This window comes from Eriocheir sinensis, chromosome 19 (genome assembly GCF_024679095.1).
Source record: "Eriocheir sinensis breed Jianghai 21 chromosome 19, ASM2467909v1, whole genome shotgun sequence".
In the NCBI taxonomy this organism is placed as follows: Eukaryota; Metazoa; Arthropoda; class Malacostraca; order Decapoda; family Varunidae; genus Eriocheir; species Eriocheir sinensis.
The window spans coordinates 8,053,820-8,076,194 of record NC_066527.1 but is presented as its reverse complement, the minus strand read 5'-3'; the positions used below and the strand labels follow the sequence as shown (position 1 = coordinate 8,076,194).

At 43.2% G+C, this 22,375-nt stretch overlaps 1 long non-coding RNA gene across 1 annotated transcript; it reads left to right on the top strand.

The window, feature by feature from the left end:
• The first annotated feature begins 498 nt into the window (after positions 1 to 498).
• Positions 499 to 16,447, top strand: LOC127001016 (uncharacterized). The gene is made up of 3 exons (XR_007754659.1): positions 499 to 561; positions 1,203 to 1,390; positions 16,274 to 16,447. It is a non-coding gene; the product is annotated as an uncharacterized LOC127001016 (long non-coding RNA).
• The last annotated feature ends 5,928 nt before the right edge of the window (positions 16,448 to 22,375 follow it).

Sequence of the window (22,375 nt, the reverse complement as noted above, 5' to 3'; positions counted from 1 at the left end):
AGTTCACCTTCCTCGGGTTTCCCCAGGGACCCATTCATCGACCAGCCCGAGAGGAAGGATGAACAGCTGGGTTGGATGCACGTCGATTGCCCAGGCCGGGATTCGAACCCAGGCCCGCGGATTTGCTGTCAGGGACGCTAAGCACTGCACCGCGGATCAGGAATATATAAAAAAAAAACAATGTACAGAGAGAGAGAGAGAGAGAGAGAGAGAGATTAACAGGTAATCAGAGACAATCACGTAATGGTCGTGTATCACCGCTGCCAGGCAGAGGAGGAAAGTCTCTCTCTCTCTCTCTCTCTCTCTCTCTCTCTCTCTCTCTCTCTCTCTCTCTCTCTCTCTCAATTTAATAGATCAAGATTAATTACAAAGATAAGAAAAAAGTTGACAAGTTCGACTCAACGAGGCTTCGAACGAAAGGACTCTAATCACTAGCAAAGCACTGACCTGGTGTGTGTGTGTGTGTGTGTGTGTGTGTCGGTCAGTCTAATCTTGATCGTGAAGGGAGAAGGATAGAGAAGGAAGAGGGGGAGGAAGAGGAAAAGGAAGGAAGATAAAGAGGTAAGAAGGAAGAAAAAAGGAGGAGGAAGAGGAGAGATAGGCAGAATGAGAAAGAAGGGAACAGGAAGAAAGGAAGGCAGAGTGAAGAAGAGGAAGCGAGAGTGAGGAGGAGAAGGGAGGGGGAGGTGGAGGAGACGGTGAGGAAGGAGGGAAGTGGAGGTGAACACAGGTGACTCAAGGGGGGAAGTGGAGGCGGGGGAGGGGAAGGAAGAAAAGAGGGAAGGAAGGAATAGTAGGAAGGAGGAGGAGTACAGGATGAAAAGAGGAGAAACTAAGCAGGAAGAATAAAAGGAGGAAGGGGGAGTGATTGGAGGAAGGAATGATATAGAATAGGGAGGAGGAGGAGGAGGAGGAGGAGGAGGAGTGTTCCGTCTTCCCCCCCCACCCCCACCCCCCAAAAAAATATACACATCATCTGGCAAGTGTGTGTGTGTGTGTGTGTGTGTGTGTGTGTGTCCTTTATAGTCTTTGTTATTTTTTTATACTTTAAGTCTGTTCATTGAACTTTGCTATGTTACTGTCATAGTTTTAACCCGTTTTCCAAATTTGATTATCTATTGTGATTTTTTTCGTGTGAAGTAAGTCTTTCTTCCTACCTATCCCTGCTTCTGTTTCTGTGATGAGTATTATGCCTCTTTCAGTGCACACCGAGTGAACTAAACAGACGAGTCCCTCTTCCCTTCCCCGCTGCGGCTTCACCGACCCCGAGGCGTGACACAGCGGGCCAGCGAGCACCGGCCCGCTGCCTCGCACCACGGCCGCGGGACACTCACTCCCCACTGCCTCCCTGAATCCTTCCCTCCACCTGGACGCTACCAACTTCTTGCAGGTGAGTGAAGCTTATCAGAACTTTACGCCTAAGAATATCACTCCAGTTAGTCTGTCTTCTGCCACGCCACGCCAGACAGTGCCCGAGGTTACAAGTATCTTCAGTGTTTCATCCTCTCACTACAAGCCCTTGAACAGCCTGACCACACACTCTACCTTTGGGTGTTGTGCCAGAGGTCCGCCGTCTCACTGCGAGGGACGCCTTGCTGGAATCTGAAGTACCTTGTGTCCTCACAACGCACTGCCGTATTGGTTGGCCGTCGCGGTAAATATGGAGAATCACTACGCGCCTCCAATATTGCTCCCGCGAGATTAATAACTTTTCCTAGGTATCTCATATTGTTATACTACTCTAGTTTTACCGGCGCATCAAACATATACTGCGTCTACAAGTGATGATAAGAAATAGGAGATAATGAAAATTACTGAATGGAAAATAATGACAATGAAACTTAGAAGACAATGTAAAGTAATAATAATGATGCAAGAATATTAATAAGCCAAGTTGAGTATGACGGTTCTTGGACCAAAATGAGAAAGGGAACGTTAGAGAAGGGATTCAGGAAGGTGACCTGAGTGAGCAAGGAAACAAAATCATTCTTGTGTAGAGTGTAAAAATGTATTCGTTCGCCAACACAGACAAACACGTGATCAAGTGCAAACACTGTATTACCGGCAGCTTAACAGTGTGACTATCTCTACCAGTGCTACTGCTAATGCTACTGGCGCTGGTAAGCTTTCTCGGTGGGTTCTGGTGGTCGGACACAGCCTGTTATGGCGCAGGCAGGTGTTTATAGTGGTGCCATCTTGTTTGGTTTATGCTGCGCTCATCTCTGAGCCTCTCTTTAGAGAGAGAATCTAAAGTCCGGGTTGATTGCTGGTCCTCGGGACAGCATGCGCATGGATAGTCTTAGGCCACTCGGCGGTGACTGAAAAATCCCAGCTGATGCGGCGGGCAGGACGCGAACCCGCTTCCTTCTAGACGCAGCGCCGGCACGCTAGCCACTCAGCTACTGAGGAATGCGGGGGAGAGAAAGACAATAAGGGGAAAAGGATGAAAGGGTAAGGGGAGAGAGGAGAGAGGACAGGAGGAAGAGGAAGAGGAAGAGGCGGTGGAGCGGGAAGAGGAGGAAGAGAAGATTGGTAAAAAAAAGTGTAAAAGACGAAAGAAAGTGGAGGAGGAGGAGGAGGAGAAGCAAACAAGATTAGGGAAAATTGAAAGTGAATATCAATTGGTTTGGAGGAGGAGGACGAGATTTGACGAGAGGGAGGGAAGGAGGCATGGGAGGAGGAGGAGGAGGAAAAGGAGGAAGAGGAGGGGTAGGTGAAGAGAAGGAAGAAGACCGTTGTCTTGGTCGATGACTGTTGGTTGGTCACCTGAGAGAGAGAGAGAGATTAGTAACATTCCTCGTTCATATACTATTCACAAACACACAAACAGAAGAATTTTGACAATATATTCTTTCCTTTCTCCCCATTCCTTGTAAATTTTCTTTTACTAACTCTCTTCTACCTTATAAAGTTCTTCCTCAACGTTGCTTCCCCTCTATCTTCTATCACTATTTCCATGTCAGCTGCTCCTTTATGCATGCCAATTACCATGACTTTTCCCCAAGCCCATTCCTATGCTGTCCATCTTCCTAATGCAAGACTTAACCTGCATTATTCCTTCATCATTTTCGCTGGTGGTAAACTTTGAACTGGCCTGTCTTCGTCTGTCTTTTGTCGTATTGTGTCACTATTTTCATGCAAACTGCGCTGTGAAACTTGTTAACTACGAAAACTTTATCGGCAAGTCCATCTCTTTTCTGTCCAACTTCCTAATGCAAGAGTTCACCGGCATCTTCAACCTTTTATCCTTTTATCCCGTCTTGTGTGGTTATTTTCATACAAACTCTCTAATTTTTTTAACAACGTAGCTACTTGCCTTCAACTAATTCACGGCCTCACTGTTAAGATTTTCTACCCAAGCCCTTCCCCGTAACCCTCACCACCACCACCACCACCACCACTACTCGCGTTTACCTTCTCCCCCACCTTCATCACCACCTGTATTCACCAGCTCCATTCAAAACCCTCCCCACCACCATCCCCCACACACACCACCACCTTCTTTCCCCACCCTTCCCCACTACCACCACCACCTTCTTTCCCCACCCTTCCCCACCACCACCACCACCTCCACCATCCTCATCAACACCTTTACTCACTTGCAATCACGTGGGCCTTCATACCTTTCCCAAACCCTTCACACCACCACCATCTTCGTATACACCAGTTCTCACCTCCACTCCACCACCACCATTACCACCCTTATGTTTCACCCCTTCCATAACCCCTTCTTACCCCTTCACTGCCTACCCCCTCTTAACCCCTTCATTAATAACCCGTAGCCGTCCCTCTCCACCACCTTCCCCTTCCTCAGTTCCCGCATTACCGTCTCACTTGTTCCTTTTGTTAGTTTTCTTCCGTCCTTCACTGGTGGCTTTCCTCGTCTTAGTGTCGCTTACGTTGCTATCTTGGTGATTTTATTTGTGGTTTACTTGCATATTTATTCATCTCCTCCAGCCTCCCTCACCCCTTCCTTCGCCGCCACTCTCCACCACTTCGATAACCCCTCTTGATCACCACCTACAGCCCCTCTTCATCCCCTTCTCACCCCCTCCGCACACTCACCGACCAGCACGACTCCCCACCACCAAGTGAGCAGGGGGGAAGGTGGAGGGAAGATGGCCACAGAGGAAGGGGAAAGAGGCGCCCGTAAACAGGTGAGAAAAGGCGGAAAGGGAAGATTATTATAGGTGAAAAGAAAGGAAGAAGAAGGTGAGGAAAGGGAAAGAAAGAAGAGAAGGAAGGCGTTTTAAATGTGAAAGATGGGAGAAGATTAGCGAATTACTCGTGAAAGGAGAAGGGGGGGAAGAAAGGGCTGTGTTGGGGGCTATTGAAAAGTTATAGGAAGTGTATTAGAAAGGAAGAAGAAGATAAAGAAAGGAAAAGAAAGAAGAGAAGGAAAGCGTTTTATAAGTGAAAGAGGGGAGAAGCTTAGCAAATTACAGGTGAAAGGAGAAGGGGGAAGAAAGGGCCGCATTGGAGACTATTGAAAGGTTATTGGATGTTTATTAGAAAAGAAGAAGAAGGTAAAGAAAGGAAAGGAAAGAAGAAAAGAGAAAGAGGCAGAAGGTTAGCGTATTACAGGTGAAAGAAGGAGGAGGCAAGCAGGGCTGTGTTGGGGGCTATTGAATAGTTATAGGATGTGTATTAGAAAGGAAGAAGAAGATAAAGAAAGGAAAAGAAAGAAGAAAAGAGAAGGAGGGAAGAAGGTTAGCATATTGCAGGTGAAAGAGGGGCAAGTAAGGGCTGTGTTAGGGCTATTGAAAAAAGTTATAGGAAGTGTTTTACAAATGAAAGGAAGAGGGAAAGAAAGAAGAGCAACGTTTTATAAGTGAGAGAGGGAAGCAGGTTAGCGTAATACAGGTGAAAGAAGGAGAAGGCAAGAAAGGGCTGTTAGGAGCTATTGAAAAGTTTATAAGGGAGATGTAGCTCAAGAAAAGAACGGAAGGAGAGGGAAAACAGATGACAACAGGAATAATTATGTCGCTATTGGCTCCACACGGAGAGGCGACAAAACGTTTCTAGTTATCAAAAAGGTTTAGTCCTCCCTTCATCTTTGTTCATTCTCGCTCCTTTTCATTCATTTTTTTCTCATTTTCGTTCATTTTCCCTCATTTCCATTAATTTCTCCTCATCTACGACTGTTCATATTCCACCCTTGCATGCATTCATCCACCCCCACATCCACCACAAACACTCACCCTTCAAGCCAGCCATTCACTTACCAACCCAATCATCAAAACACCCACACATGAATCAAATTACCCATACATCATTTACGACCATTCATAATCACTTCCCTCTCATTCCTGCTCTTGTTTATCCATTTCCCTTCCTTTCCATTCATGTTTCCTCATTTTAGACCACTTGTACTTATTTCCCTCTCATTCCTGCTCCTGTTCTTACGTTTCCCTTTATTACGTCTTATCTGCGACCATTCCTATTCATTTCCGTCTCCTTCCTGCTCCTTGCTTCCCATGTTCCCTTCCTGTCCCTTCGGCGCTCCCTTCGTCCTCGCCGCGGCCCTCATTTGTGTGATTTTTGGTAGTTTTCGTCAATATAAACAGGTTAGGGAGGGTGTGGGCTGCGGTGAGAGATAGATAGAGAGAGAGAGAGAGAGAGAGAGAGAGAGAGAGAGAGAGAGAGAGAGAGAGAGAGAGAGAGAGAGAGAGAGAGAGAGAGAGACGAGAGACGAGAGAGAATCAAAAGTGAGAAAGGAGAAAGGGAGGAAGAAAGAAAAACAAAAAGAAATAAGAAAAAAAATAGAGAAGGAAGGAAGGAAGGAAGGAAGGAAGGAAGGAAGGAAGGAAGGAAGGAAGGGAGTGAGGGAGGTTGGGAGTGTGAGATCGAAGACTCACTCACTCACTCACTCACTCACTCACTAATGACTCGAGTGACATTTTGACTGATTTCCGGTATGACTGAATTTATGTGACTCCGTTTATTTGATTGTCTGCGTGTAATAAATCACAAAAAATGACCTCAGAAACATAGGAGTCTGCAAGAAGGCAGTGGTAGTATTAGTCTGTAGTCTTGCTCGTAGTCGTAGTGGTAGTATACATTAATAAACCTAACCTTCCTTCCTTCCTTCCTTCATTTCTTCCTTCCTTCCTTTCTTCCTTCCTTCCTTTCTTCTTTCCTTCCTTCCTTCCTTCATATATCCCTTCCTGCCTACCTTCCTTCCTTCCTTCCTTCCTTCATATATCCCTTCCTGCCTTCCTTCCTTCCTTCCTTCCTTCCTTCATATATCCCTTCCTTCCTTCCTTCATATATCCCTTCCTTCCTTCCTTCCTTCCTTCATATATCCCTTCCTTCTTATATTCCTTCCTTCATTCATTCCTTCATTCATTCATTCATTCATTTCCTATTTCCCTTTCGTCTTTCATTTCTCCATTCTTCTCTTATTCTTTTTCCCTTTTTTTTCTTCTCTTCTTTTCTTTCTTCTTTTTCTTTCTTCTTTCTTTCTTTTCTTTCTTCCTTTTCCTTTCTTTCTTCCCTTTCAATCTCATACTATTTTTTTTCTTCTTGATTCTTAAAGGTGTCTATCGTATTGGCACTCACCATAAGACTGACAAGACTGTTCCACGCCACCACCACTCTGTTAGTGTACCCATTCTGGCCTCTGTCACTGTTCTGTCTGAATATACTCAACGTGAACTCATTACTACGAGTCCTGCCCTCTACTGCTAAACCTCGGTACCATCACCCTTATTAGAGCCCTACATCCATTTACATACGAGCTCATTACTACGAGTCCATCTGTCCTTTGGTTTTGATAAACCTCTCTACCATCACCCTTATTAGAGCCCCTCGTCCATTTACAAACTTAAACTCATTACTACGCGTCCTTCCCTCCTCTTGTCAAAGTCACCCTCATTGAAGCCCTTCGTTCATTTATAACTGTTAGAGCCCTTCATCCATTTACAGACGTGAACTCATTACTACGTGTCCTCCCCTCATCTTGTCAACGTCACCCTCATTAAGGCCCTTCATCCATTTACAAACTTTATCTAATTACTTCGTGTCCTTCCCTCCCCTTGTTGAATCCCTTCGTCCTTTCATAAGCTTGCGTCATCTCGCCCCTCGCCCTCCTGACTAAGATGCTCGGTGGAGGCTGACGCTTAACGAACTGACCGTCAGGCTGATCGGCTATTGACTTACTGACTCGCCGGACTTAATTACCTGCCTTCCCTGATTGCTAAGTGACTGGCATGGCGTAGTTGTACAAAGAGATTCAGAATCATATTCTAAGACATTTCGGCTCCCAAGCTCACATGTTTGACAAGGGTTTCATAAGTGCTTTGGGCATTTCCAGGTGTCGTTTTATGACACTGGTGGTGGTTTGACGGTAAACAACACTCATTAAAACCCAGTCGATCTTTCTCTTGGCCGTTGGAAATAGCTGATGTGAGCGGCGGAAGTGTCTAAGAAGACCAACCTAAAGTATGGATACCCTCGATGTTTAAAAAAATAATTCATTTGTTATTTTACGCATTTTGTTCACATTAACGCTAAGTATGTATTACCTCTTTTGAATTACACGATTTTGGAGGAACGTGATGTAAAAAGGCTGATTTATTTGTTATTTTGTTAGTTTTGTTCACATTAACGCGAACCAAACCTTTTCCTAACTCTGTAATTTACTGGTTTTAGTTATGCGATTTTTAAGGAACCTGATGCAAGAAAGAGCTAACCTAACCTAACCTAACCTAACAAAACCTCAAACAGTTTCTAAAGGTCTTCACTCAGAAAGTTCATATATGCCTCCTTACTAATGAGACTTCCTATATAACAAAGTGCTGTCATTTTTTGTTGATTTGTACCATAAGTCTCTGGCTACCATGTGTTTGAATTAAGATGCCAATGCGATTTTTAAAGAACCTGATGCAAGATATAGCTAACCTAACCTAACCTAACAAATCTTCAAACAGTTTCTTTAGGTCTAGACTCAAAAAATTCATATATGCTTCCTTACTAATGAGACTTCCTATATAACAAAGGGAGGTCATCCTTTGTTGATTTGTACCATAAGTCTCTGGCTACCATGTGTTTGAAGATGCCGTAACCTTTACCTAACCGAACAAACCCCCGAACAGTTACCACGCGCCGTTACTCCAGAAAATCATATGGCTCTGAAGAATGTTAAAAAAGTTTGAGTGGCCGATAATTTTATCTTATGCCCAAAAGCTGATAAAAGAAAAAAAAGTTGAAATATATATGATAACTTTGCCTCTTACATCTTACGATACGGGGAAGGGAAGATTGAAATATTGCTATAAATTATGACTCATGGAAGATAAGTGTATGCATGAATATCAGGCGCTGGGAAGATAAACTGGCCGGGAGGGGGGGGGGGGGTTATATTCTATTTATTTAGTTAGTTAGTTTTTGCCCGGGAACTAGTTATAAAAAAGTTCAAAAATAATAACTTTCCCTCGAACACAATGGCCCTAAAAGTGATGAATAGCGAATAACAGGCGACGGGAAAATAGAGCGACGGGGGATTTTTTTTTTTTTTTTCATGCCTGGAAACTGATGAGAAAAAAAGTAAAAATATAAAATCGCGTCACGAAAACAAAACAAAACAAAAAAAATGGACATTGAAATATTGGTATAAATTTGACCTTCGAATACCATAGGCGCCTATAAATGTAGATTGAAAGAGGGAATGTTCTTTTATGCCCGGGAACTGATGAAAAAAAGTAGAATAATAATAAGCTTACCTTGGAACACAATTGACCAAAAAGCGATGAATATTATATTATATAACATTTATTATTATTATTATTATTATTATTATTATTATTATTATTATTATTATTATTATTATTATTATTATTATTATATTATTGTATTATTATATTATTATTATATTATTATATTATATATTATATTAAATAACAGGAAAATAAAGTGACGGGGAAATTTTCTTTTATATCGGAAACAAATTACAAAAAAAAAGTAGAAAAATAGTGTGATGACTTTATTTACCTCCTGCAAAATGACACGAAAATAGGAAAGAGAATGTTGAGATGCGGGCGTAGATTTTGACGCCTAGTAAAAAAAAAAAGGCTTGAAAATAAAAGTAAATAAATAACATGCACTTGGGGAAATACACTGACGGGGGAATGTTCTTTTATGCCCGGGAACTGATGAGAAAAAGTACAGAAGTAATATTACCTTGGAGCACAGCGGCTCAAAAAGTGATGCATAGTAAACAACAGGCGATGGGAAAATAGATTTTTTTTTTTACATCTCAGCCTATACCGCCTGTAAGCTTTCTTCAGGGGCCTAGCTGGTGGTCGGCCCAAACCCGTCATGGCGCAGGCAATTTTTTTATAATGGCGCCAGATATGCTTGGCTCATGCTGCCCCTCTGAACTCATTCTTGATTCACTGGACGGTTTCTTCTAGAGTCCGGGTCGATGGGTGGTCTTCAGGACAGCATGTGGGTAGTCTTAGGCCACTCGGCGGTGACTGAAAAATCCCAGGTGGTGGCGTGGGGATTCGAATCGACGTTGCCCATGGTGTGATAAATGCTATCCCCACACGCTAACCACTCAGCCACCGCCTACCCAACTGCTGGAAATTTTCTTTTATGCCGGAAACAAATTAGAAAAAAAGTAGAAAAATAATCTGATGTCTTCACCTCTTGCAGAATGACACGCAAATAGGAGAGAGAATGTTGAGATACGGGTGTAGATTTTGAAGCCTAGTAAAAAAAAGGAGTGAAAATAAAAGTTGATAAATAATATGCACTTGGGAAAATACACTGACGAGGGAATTTTCATTTATGCTCGGAAACTAATTATAACAAAGTAGAAAAATATGATAACTTTACCTCCTACGTGCACAGTGTCACGAGAGGACCGGAAAGAGGAGGTTGAAATATTGGTATGATTTTTGACACTTTAAAAAGGGGTATAGATAAAGATGAGGCGTTAGGGAAGATAAACTGACGGGGGAATTTTCCTTTATGCCTGGGAACTAATTAGAACAAAGTAGAAAAATAATGTAATAGTTTTACCTCTTACGCAATGTCACAAAATGGAAATGGATTTTTTTTCAGCGAAGGAAGCAGCTAATAGGAAAAAAAGTTCCTCTAAGCCTAGATGTTGAAGTATATGTATAAAGTTTGGCGCTTAAAAAGGTCCGCTAATTTTAGATGTTGATGTATTTGTATATAGTTTGACGCTTAAAAGAAGGTCCGCTAATTTTAGATGTTGAAGTATATGTATAAAGTTTGACGCTTAAAAAGGTCCGCTAATTTTAGATGTTAAAGTATATGTATAAGGTTTGACGCTTAAAAAGGTCCGCTAATTTTAGATGTTGAAGTATATGTATAAAGTTTGACGCTTATAAAGGTCCGCTAATTTTAGATGTTAAAGTATATGTATAAAGTTTGACACTTATAAAGGTCCGCTAATTTTAGATGTTGAAGTATATGTATAAAGTTTGACACTTATAAAGGTCCGCTAATTTTAGATGTTGAAGTATATGTTTAAAGTTTAACGCTTAAAAAGGTCCGCTAATTTTAGATGTTGAAGTATATGTATAAAGTTGGACACTTTTAAAGGTACGCTAATTTTAGATGATAAAGTATATGTATAAAGGTTGACACTTTTAAAGGTACGCTAATATTAGATGACAAAGTATATGTATGAAGTTTGACACTTATAAAGGTCTGCTAATTTTAGATGTTGAAATCTATGTATAAAGTTTGACACTTATATAGGCCCGCTAAATTTTTATGTTAAAGTATATGTATAAAGTTTGACACTTATATAGGTCCGCTAATTTTAGATGTTAAAGTTTATGTATAAGGTTTGACACTTATAAAGGTCCGCTAATTTTAGATGATAAAGTATATGTATAAGGTTTGACACTTTTATAGGTACGCTAATTTTAGATGATAAAGTATATGTATAAAGTTTGACACTTATAAAGGTCCGCTAATTTTAGGTGTTGAAGTACATGTATAGAGTTTGACGCTTAAAAATTATGTATAAATAAAAAACAGGCGCTGGGAAGATGAGCTGATGGATTAATGTTCTTTTATGCCCGGAAACTGATCAAAAGAAAAGTAGAAACAATCGTAATTACTTTAGCTCTCACAGAACGTCACGGAAATGGCAAAGAGAAAGTTGAAATGTTGGTATAGTTTGGAGACTTAAAAAAGGTGCATGAATAGATAAATAAATAGATAGACAGAGAGAGAGAGAGAGAGAGAGAGAGAGAGAGAGAGAGAGAGAGAGAGAGAGAGAGAGAGAGAGAGAGAGAGAGAGAGAGCAAGAGAGCGAGAAAGAGAGCAAGAGAGCGAGAGAGAGAGCAAGAGAGCAAGAGAGCAAGGGAGCGAGAGCGAGAGAGCGAGAGCACGAGAGCACGAGAGCACGAGAGCGAGACAGAAACAGAGAGAGTAAACATGGGAGGCGCTTGTGACAAACGCTAACGGGGGAGGCTAAATTAAAGAGGTGGAAAATATAGCAAACATAATAAAAAAGGAAGAAAAGGAGACCAAAAGAAAGTAAAACACCATCATCATCATCATCATCATCATCATCATCATCCACTCACTCCCCCCACCCCCCAAGGCCCCTCCTCCCACCTCTCCCCTACATCCCCCCTTACTCATTCCCCCTCCCCCATTTCGTCCCCACTCACTGTCTAGTCCCTGAGGTTCGTGATGCGGCACCTCAGCGTCGCCGTCCCGCCCACCTGCGCTATCACGTTCCAGGAGGCGCGGATGTCGAACGCAAGCGGCTCGGGCGGAGCTGCTGACGGAGTGGCTGCCTGGGAAGGCGTGGCGTGTGTTCCTCCTGACGGCGGGGCGGGGTTCAGGGGGTGGGGGCGGGGGCTGGCCATGACCTCTTCGCTTGGACGCTCGCCGGGACACCTGTGGAGAGACTGATGATAGTAGTAGTTGTGGTGGTGGTGGTGGTGGTTGTGGTGATGGTGGTGCTGGCAGTGGTGGTGGTGGTGGTGGTGGTAGAGGGTAAAGAGGCAAGAGAAAAAGGAAGTGCATGAAGGAATGATAGGAAGTGCATTTTTTTTTTTTTTTTACAACAAAGGAGGCAGCTCAAGGGCACATAAAAAAAGAAAACAATAATAAAAAAAAAGCCCGCTACTCGCTGCTCCTAAAAAAGAAACAAAAGAAGTGGCCGAAAACAAGATCAAATACGGGAGATGTCCTGATACCCTCCTCTTGAAAGAGTTCAAGTCGTAGGCAGGAGGAAATACAGATGAAGGAAGATTGTTCCAGATGAAGTTAGCAAGTTCAGAAGAGCAGTCAGCGTGGAAATATCGATAGAAGATAGAAAGAGAGGCAACATTGCGGCGGAATTTAAGAGGTAGAAGACTATCAGTATGAGGAGGAGAGCTGATGAGACGAAGAGCCTTAGCCTCCACTCTGTCCAGAAGAGCTGTGTCAGTGGAGCCCCCCCCACACATGAGATGCATACTCCATACGAGGGCGGACAAGGCCCCTGTATATGGACAGCAACTGTGCAGGGGAGAAGAACTGGCGGAGACGGTACAGAACGCCCAGCCTCGAGGAAGATGATTTAGTAAGAGATGAGATATGAAGTTTCCAGTTGAGATTTTGAGTTAAGGATAGACCGAGGATGTTTAGTGTTGAGGAAGGTGATAGCTGGGTGTTGTCAAAGAATAGGGGATAGTTGTTTGGAAGATTGTGTCGAGTGGATAGGTGGAGAAACTGTGTTTTTGAGGCGTTGAAGGACACCAGGTTCCTCTTGCCCCAATCGGAAATAATAGTAAGGTCTGAGGCTAAGCGTTCTGCAGCCTCCAGCCTTGAGTCGTTAAGTTCCTGAAGGGTGGGTCTTCTATTAAAAGAAGTTGAGTAATGCAGAGTGGAATCATCGGCGTAAGAATGGATAGGACAGTTCGTTTTGGAAAGAAGATCATCAATGAACAACAGAAAAAGAGTGGGAGATAGGACAGAACCCTGTGGGACACCACTGTTAATAGATTTAGGGGAAGAACAGTGACCGTCTACCACGGCAGAAATAGAACGGTACGAAAGGAAGCTGGAGATAAAGGTACAGAGAGAAGGATAGAAACCGTAGGAGGGTAGCTTAGAAAGCAAAGATTTGTGCCAGACCCTATCAAAAGCTTTTGATATGTCCAGCGCAATCGCAAAGGTTTCACCGAAACGGCTAAGAGAGGATGACCATGAGTCAGTTAAGAAGGCCAGGAGATCACCAGTAGAACGCCCCTTGCGGAACCCATACTAGCGATCAGATAGAAGGTCAGAAGTGGAAAGGTGCTTTTGAATCTTCCGGTTAAGGATTGATTCAAAAGCTTTAGATAGACAAGAAAGTAAAGCTATAGGACGGTAGTTTGAGGGATTGGAGCGGTCACCCTTCTTAGGCACAGGCTGTATGAAGGCATACTTCCAGCAAGAAGGAAAGGTAGATGTTGACAGGCAGAGGCGAAAGAGTTTGACCAGGCAGGGTGACAGCACGGAGGCACAGTTTTTAAGGACAATAGGAGGCACTCCATCAGGTCCATAAGCCTTCTGAGGATTGAAGCCAGAGAGGCCATAGAAAAAATCATTTTGAAGAATCTTTATAACAGGCATAAAGGAGTCAGAGGGGGGATGAGTAGGAGGAATATGCCCAGAATCGTCCAGAGTGGAGTTTTTAGAAAAAGTTTGAGAGAAGAGTTCAGCCTTAGAGATAGATGAGACGGCAGTGTTGCCGTCAGGACTGAAGAGTGGAAGGAAAGATGAAGAAGTGAAGTTGGAGGAGATGTTTTTGGCTAGATGCCAGAAGTCACGGGAAGAGTTAGAGAAAGCAAGGTTTTGGCATTTTCTATTAATGAAAGAATTTTTGGTTAGTCGGAGAATAGATTTGGCACGATTTCGGGCAGAAATGTAAAGTTCATAATTAGCATTAGTTTGAAGGCTCTGGTACCTTTTGTGAGCTGCCTCTCTATCATTGACAGCACGAGAACAAGTGTGATTAAACCAAGGCTTTTTAGCTTGAGGAGTAGAGAAAGAACGAGGAATGTATGCCTCCATTCCAGAGACAATCACCTCTGTGATGCGCTGAGCACACACAGAGGGGTCTCTATCCTGGAAGCAATAATCATTCCACGGGATATCGGAAAAGTACATCCTCAGGTCGTCCCACCGAGCTGAAGCAAAATGCCAGAAGCATCGCCTCTTCGGTGGGTCCAGAGGGTGTACATGAAAGGGAAAGGAGAAGGAAAAGGAGAATTAGCAGAGAAAAGAAAAGAAGAGGGAGAAGAAAAAGAAAGTGAAGACAAAGGAACTAAGGAAGGAAAAGCGAAACAACAAAATTGTGAAGCAAGAAAATACAAAAAAAGAAGAAGGAAGAGATAAAGGAATGAGAGGTAATACATAAAAAGGAAAGGAGAAGGAAAAGGAGAGAGCGATGAGGGAGAAGGAAAAGAGAGAATAGAGAGAAGATTCATGTTGTTGAGGAAAGAGAAGAAGGAAGAGTGTGAATTAATGAGAGGAAATACATAAAAGGGAAAGGAGAAGGAAAAGGAGAGAGTGATGGAGAAAGAAGAGAGAGAATAAAGAAAAAAAATTATGTTGTTGTTGTTGTTGGTTGTGGATAGAGAGGAAAGAGAAGAAGGAAGAGATGAAGAAATGAGAGGAAATACATGAAAGGGAAAGGAGAAGGAAAAGGAGAGAGTGAAGAGGGAGGAGTGAAGAGTGAAGATGAGTGAGAAGAGTGAAAAAAAGGAAGAAACATGTTGGTGGGGGATAAAAGAAAGAGGAAAGGTTGGAGGAAGCGTATGGAAGAGGGAGAGAATATACAGATGAAGAGAGGAGGAGGAAAAGTAAGGGATGGTGGTGGTGATGGAGAAGATAAAGGAGGAACAAAGAGAAGAAACAGGATATGCAAAAGAAAATAAAGGAAGAGGAGGAGAAGGAGGAGGAGGAGGAGGAAGAAGAAAAGAAAAGCTGCGACAAAGACAAAGAAACTAAGGAAGAAAAAGAGCGAAATAAAAATTGTGAAGCAAGAAGACTTAAAAAAAAACGTGGGCTGAAATATAATACAACACGGAACAGGAGGAGGAGGAGGAGGAGGAGGAGGAGGAGGAGGAAGAAGAGGAAGAGGAAGAGAGTCAAAAGAGGAAATGAAAAACTAAAGTGGAAGAGCCTTACGTATCATATGGCGTGTGTGTGTGTGTGTGTGTGTGTGTGTGTGTGTGTGTGTGTGTGTGTGTGTGTGTGTGTGTGTGTCCAGGTAATTAATTAAGCACAGGTTTATGAGTCATTAGTCACACATTTTACACTGAGAGGAACGCAATATACGAGAGATTACCACAGTGCCAAAGAGATACAACATTGATACTGTAATGTCCTTGACGCGTGTAAATACAGACGCAACCGCTTGTATATATTTTTTCCCATGCAGATGGTTTCAGCAATGGAGGAGGAGGAGGAGGAGGAAGAGAAAGAGGAGACATGTTAAGAAGAGAAAGTTGTGCCAAAAATTTAAAGAAAGTGGAGAAAAAGAGAGATGATTTATAGGAAGAGGAGGAGGAGGAGGAGGAGAAAAAGCGGGTTGTGTTACGAGAAGAAAAAGGAAAAAAGGAGAAGAAAAGCAAAAAATAAATATATTTATTTGATATAGCGTGTGAACCTTCCTTGTGCACTCGTTCCCTAATACTCAGGAGGAGGAGGAGGAGGAGGAGGAGGAGGAGGAGGAGGAGGAAGAGGAGGAGAGGGAGAGGGAGAGGGAGGAGGAGGAGGAGGGAAAAAGGAGGATAATAAAGTAAAAATTGCAATTGAAGGAAGTAAAACAAAAATTAGAACAGAAAGAAAAAATAATGGAGGAGAAAGAGGAGGAGGAGGAAGAGGAGGAGGAGGTAGAGGAGGAGGAGGGAGAAAAGAGGATAGTGAAGTAAAATTTGCAATTGAAGGAAGTAAAACAAAAATTGGAACAGGAAGAAAAAATAATGGAGGAGGAGGAGGAGGAGGGGGTAAACAGAATCCCGCGGCTTTATTAACTAATTTACATTTTTTTTATTTGCTGCATTTTAAATATTTCGCGTTTTGGTTTATTTATTAAATATGCAAATGTCAGTCTAGCGTTTAGTTGTTGGCAAAGGTTCTTAAAATCATGGCGAGAGTTAATTGTCTTGTGTGTGTGTGTGTGTGTGTGTGTGTGTGTGTGTGTGTGTGCGTGTGCGTGTGCGTGTGTGTGTGTGTGTGTGTGGGTGTGGGTGTGGGTGTTCGCATACGACTGTTATCTAACATTGACTACTTTTATTTTCAGCAGATGCAGTTACCCCGCAGCACCACCACCACCACCATGGCCTACTCATCCGCCGCCACCAGCAGCAACAGCCCCAGCAGCGTGGTCGCCCCCTGCAGCAGCGGCGTCACTGCCATGGTCGTGGTCGTCGCCCCGAGTGAGTACCTTTCCTTCCCTTTGTACCTGCTAATTACTCTTCCCTTCCATAGTAAACTCTCTCGCTGTAGTGAAAGTTAACATTTGAGGAAAGGAAGAGTTCTACGGAGAAGTATTTTGTTATTTTTTATTTGGGTTCAAGGCGGCGGCCGTGGGCGGAATTTAATACAGAGTGAACCGCTGCGCGCTGCTCCACAAAGATCACAGAAAATGCTGAGAAAACAGCCATAAGTTTATCCCTAAGTGCTGTCCTTTACACCGACTGTACTAAAAGACTTTCCCTTTATGTATGACTTCTTAAAGAAAATTCTCCCCTCACGAAATAATTTGTCATAGGAAACAAAAAGCACAGACGAATCAAACTGTTTCGGATTTAACCAGCGGCGGAAATGAAAGATCAAAAATAGATCGCTTAAAATACATAGCTGTGAAGGAAAAAGAGATAAAATGGACGCTTACGGGATGAAAGGGAAAGTTTTAACGAAGGAAAATCAAATAGAGAGATAAGAGGAGATAAAAGAGGAGGAGAGAAGATGTGGACGTGATCGCTGGGAGGAATTGTACAAGTTTAAGATTAAAAGATGAGAACGCAAGAGGCGGATCATTTTAATTAACTGTTTTTTTTACTTTCCTATCTCATGGTTATTTTTGTTTGTTTGTTTGTTTGCTTGTTTGTTTCATGGTAATTCTTTCATCTGTTGTCCTCACATTTTGGGGGTTCTTCGTTTATTTCGTATTTATTTAGTTTTTTTCTTTCTTTATTTCGTTCGTTCGGCATTTTTCTATTTTTTTTTTTCCCTTCTGTGTTATTGTGTTTCTCTCCTACTCTTTATATCTTACTTTTTCTTCCTCCTTCTCTTTCCATCTTACGTTATTTCTCTCCTCTCACTCTTTCTTTGTCGCTGTTTTTCATTCTTTATTACTTTCTTTCATTCTTTGTCCTTCTTATTTTCTGTTTATTTCCTTTCCTTCCTTCCGTTCTTCCTCGATGTCTTTCTTTTTTCGCTCCTCCTCTTTCTATCTTATGTTATTTCTCTCCTCTTACTCTTTCTTTGTCGCTGTTTTTCATTCTTTATTATCTTCTTTCAATCTTTTTCCTTCTTATTCTCTGTTCCTTTTCTTTCCTTTCTTCCGTTCTTCCACAATGTCTTGTCTTTTTTTTCCCACACCATTTCTGTTATTCTGTTTCCCATCTTCTCTCATTCTTTCCCTTCCTCCTTTCTTTCGCTTTTTTTTCAACCTTTAGTCTGTGAACTCCCTCATTCTATTAACTTTTGTGTGCCGGTGAGAGAGAGAGAGAGAGAGAGAGAGAGAGAGAGAGAGAGAGAGAGAGAGAGAGAGAGAGAGAGAGAGAGAGAGAGAGAGAGAGAGAGAGAAGGCAATCACAATCATTTTTTTATTTACCATTTCTTCTATCTCTCTCTCTCTCTCTCTCTCTCTCTCTCTCTCTCTCTCTCTCTCTCTCTCTCTCTCTCTCTCTCTCTCTCTCTCTCTCTCTCTCTCTCTTATATCTCTCTCTCTCTCTCTCTCTCTCTCTCTCTCTCTCTCTCTCTCTCTCTCTCTCTCTCTCTCTCTCTCTCTCTCTCTCTCTCTCTCTCTCTCTCTCTCTCTCTCTCTCTCTCTCTCTCTCTCTCTCTCTCTCTCTCTCCTTCCCCCCTCCCTCTCCTCCCCTTCCCCTGACACCTCTACTTCCATAAAGGCGGCGTCACACCGGGCCTTTTCCTCCAACCAAGTTGGCACTACGGCAACCAGCAACTCCAACTTTTCCGGGTGTGCGTCACACACGGCCAAGGTCGGTTGCCCGTATCCACAACGTAAACAAACCAGCCGCCCTGTACCCATATGGCGTTGTTTGGAAAAGTAAGGGTTGTTGCAGCTTGTGTTGCTGTTACTCATGTTATGGACTTGTTGCTACAGTTAAATGGAAGGAAAAAGCGGTAGTGGGTACGATCATGCCTTCAGAGACGGGAGGACAGGAGTGTTGACGCAAACCTTGTCAGAGAACTGTGTTGTGAGGACCCGAGTCCTACAATTTTGATCGAAAGAAGAAAGAAGAGTTTTTTTATGAACTATTGGAAATGGTGCCCCACTCGTATCCAAGCAAGACACCAGAATAAAGGAAGAGCAGCAGCAATCATAAACCATTCACATCTTTTTAAATTCTTCTTGGCGAAGTTTTCATGTGTGTGATCTCACGGACCATACAGCACGGGGTGTTCGCTTATCTTGTAAACAAAGCAGCTCTGTCAATCCACATTACGAGTCTTTTAGTAGGCCACCAAATACTACTCATCTTCTACTCCTCAGCCGCTACTGTCGTCTGTTTGTTTACATACAGCCGCGCGGATGCTCGTTTGCCCCAGCGGTTTTCCATCTGTACAGACATCCGACATTTCGCTCCCGATGGGCCGTGCGGGCAGCCGCGATTACCCGTACGACCAATGGTTGGAGGAAAACGGTCCCCCCTTCCTCCTTTCCCCCCTCTCCCACTACATCCCTAACATCCCCCCCTCCCTCCCGCAGCTTTCCGCCCACACCTCCCCTCTAGACGTGATGGCATTGTCTTATCTTGATGGTAAGTCATTACGGCATTTCAGTCACCAGACCCCAAAATTAAAGTATTCGTATTCGTACACGTATTGGAATCATATTTATTACAAATAAATTATTTGTATTGGAATTATTTTTATAATAAATAAAAATATTATTTTTCGTATTAGAATACTTGGCTAAGGTATATGTAGTTTTTAAATAGTAATCTGACGAATAGTCATAAATTTATCATCAGGAATAACCATTCAGTTGACTGTGAAGTTTTGCCTTCAGCTAGAACGCATAGAGAAGCATAACAATGGCTCTGCCTATCCATCGTGTCCAGTACGCGTCGGTGACTGGTCCGTGTTCGTCCCGAGTACTGACTAATGGGCGGCTGTCTGCCCGTCAGCCTCGTCTTCATTGTCGCCCGCACGATGGATACGGTGTCAGCCTTATCCTGAACGTGTGAGGGAGTGAGAAGGGCTGAATCCTGAAGTGAGTGATGAACACGCAGAGCTTTAGGCTGGGTGTGACGTCCCGGCACTGCATACTGGCACCAGCCATGATCACTGTTCATGTAGGCGATGAAGCCACCATACCAAGGCGTGACTTCAGCACAGTGCTAGGCTCAGTTAGCAGCCACAAGGTATTTTTTAAAGAAAAGTATTCATGAAAACACCCAAGAATAACCAAAGCATTCGTAATTACATTCGAATTCCTAGTATTTTACTGTATTCGTGTTCGTAGAGATTTGAGGCATTCATTCGTTTTCGTATCCGAACACTGAACTCCATGAGTGGCCACGCGGTGATTCATTGTTATTATCGTTATTACTTATTTTGTTGTTTTGTTGTGGCTATTTGATATTTCTTTTTTTTCTGAGGAAGATCATGTTCTTATATGTGTTTGTTTGGGAATTATAAACAAGTAAATAATTAGCATGTTCAAACCATTAATTATCTTCCTATTGGCAGTTGTTTTATCCTCACTAAATCAGCGCGGCTCGCTTCATCTTTTTATACACGAGCAGAAAAAAAGGGAAAGGGGTAATGTGATATTCCAATGTTATATTGTATCTTTTCTTTTTTTGTTTTTTGCGCAAACTGTTATTTCTTTGTTTATGTTAAGCGTATATCCTTCTACCTCTGTTTGCGAAGTGAGAAAGTTTAAATAAGTATATATCACGGAGCTACAAACCATTACTTATATTTCTTCTTTGATAAATCAGCACGACTCGTCTCACCTTTTTCTACACGATGAAAAAAGATGAAATAGCTGCGTCCCATTTCTTTGTTTTGTTTGGGAAGAGGGAAGGGGTGAGGCGGGGAGAGGAGGGAAGGGGAGATAAGGAGGAAAGGCCAGGGATAACTAACTGATAAATAGAGAGGAGAAGAAAAGGGGAGGGGAGGAGGAAGGAGAATGCAAATGGAGAATGAGAAGGGAAAATTATGGTAGGGGATGGGGAGGAGAGGAAATGGGAGAGAGAGGGAGATTACTGGCGAGAAGGGAGAAGTGAATATATGTAGAGGAGGGGAGGAAAGGAAGAAGATAATGGAGGAAGGGGAGGAAGGAGGAGACGAAGGGGGAGAGAGGAAGGAGGGTTGATAAGTTGTGGGAAGGGAGATGATGATTGAAGAAGGGGAAAAGAGAGAGGAAGGCTCGTAAATTGTCGTAAGGAAAAATACAATGCAGAAAGGTGAGGAGAGGAGGCACTGGGAGAGAGGAAGGGTGATAAGTGATAGGAGGGGAGAAAGTAGAGGTGGAAGGGGAAGAGAGAGAGTTGATAAGTTGTGAGAAGGAAGGAGATGATGGAGGAAGGAGAAGAGAGAAGATGTAAGAGAAGAGAGATCGGATTTTTAAGGGAAGTTACCACGATAACACCGGACCATAAGTAGTCTGCAAGAGGCCGGTCAGCTTACACAAGGCAGCTCGTGTGAACCTGACCGCCGGGAACTTATCTGACCTCTTGTTGAGTGTGTATCGTGTTGGCACCCACCACATGACCGTCACGCCTATTCCACTCATCCACCATTCTGTTAGTAAACCAGTTCTTGCCTATATCTTCGCTGAATTTGAATCTATACAAGTTAAACACATTACTACGTTCCCTACCCACCCCGGCTCTTTTATCACCTTATTAAACCCTTACATACGTTTATAAACTTTTATCAAGCCTTCTCCCACTCTTCGCCTTTCTAGAGAGTGAAAATTTAGATGTTTAAAATCTATCCCGTGAATCATTTTGTCATCCTCCTCTGCATAGATTCTAACATTTTGATATCCATTCTATAGTAAGGTAACCAGAAGTGAACCGCATAATTGAGATGAGGTCTAACTAATGCTAAATACAGCTTGGGATGACATCAGCGCCTCTGTTGCTTACGCACCTTGAAATGAACACCAGTACCCTGTTTGCACGATTCCCAGCCTGGATATACTGAACCCTTGGACGGAGGCCAGAGCTCACTAAGATTCATAAATCCCTCCCACGCCCAGACCTGCTTAGGGGAGTGTCATTTAAGGAGTAATCATGCGAAGGGTTGTTCAGGCCCACACTCAGAATGCTGCACTGACCGACACTGAGGGGAGCAGAGGCATGGGAGGGGAGGAGAGGAAGTGGAAGAGGGAGAATGAGCTAGCAGGAGGAAAGGAGGGAGAGAAGAGAGGGAGAAGAAGGGGGAGGGGGAAACGGTGATGACAATTGTTGGTGGAAGGAATGGGGCAAATAAAGAAAGGAGAAGAGAACGAAGGGAAGCGTGACGGTGAAAATGAGGTAACAGGAGGAAAGAAAGAGGAAAGTTAAGGAAGGGGAGAGGAAGGAGAGGAGAATGGAGGAAAGGGAGCGGTGATTATAATTATTGGAGGAAGGACAGGGAGAAATAAATGAAGGAGAAGTTAACAAAGGGAAGTGTGTGGCGGAAAGGGAGGATTGCCGAATGTGATGAGGAGGGGGACGACAGGCTGTGCGGGAAGGGAGAAACGGGTGACATTAATTAAGGGAGAAGGGGAGACTGGAGGAAGATAATGGGTAGGGGGAGGAGGGGGGAGGTGGAGAGGTGAGAGTAGGTGGGAAGGCGAAGGGTGAATGGAAGAAGTTAAAGGGGGAGGGGGAGGGGAAGGGAGGGGAGAGCGCACCATTAGCTTCAGTTAAATGAAAGGCAAACTGTTATTGGAACTGCACGGCCGTTTGTGCACACACACACACACACACACACACACACACACACACACACACACACACACACACACACACACACACACACACACACAATCATACAATTTCATTTCAGTGCCAATTACAGATTGGGTTAAAATTCATTTTGTTATAAACAAATTTCGATTATGATTGAATTTGTCAGCGTGCCTGGCTACGAATCCGCGGGCCCGGATTCGAATCCCAGCCCGGGCGGTCGGCGTCCAAGTCACCCAGCA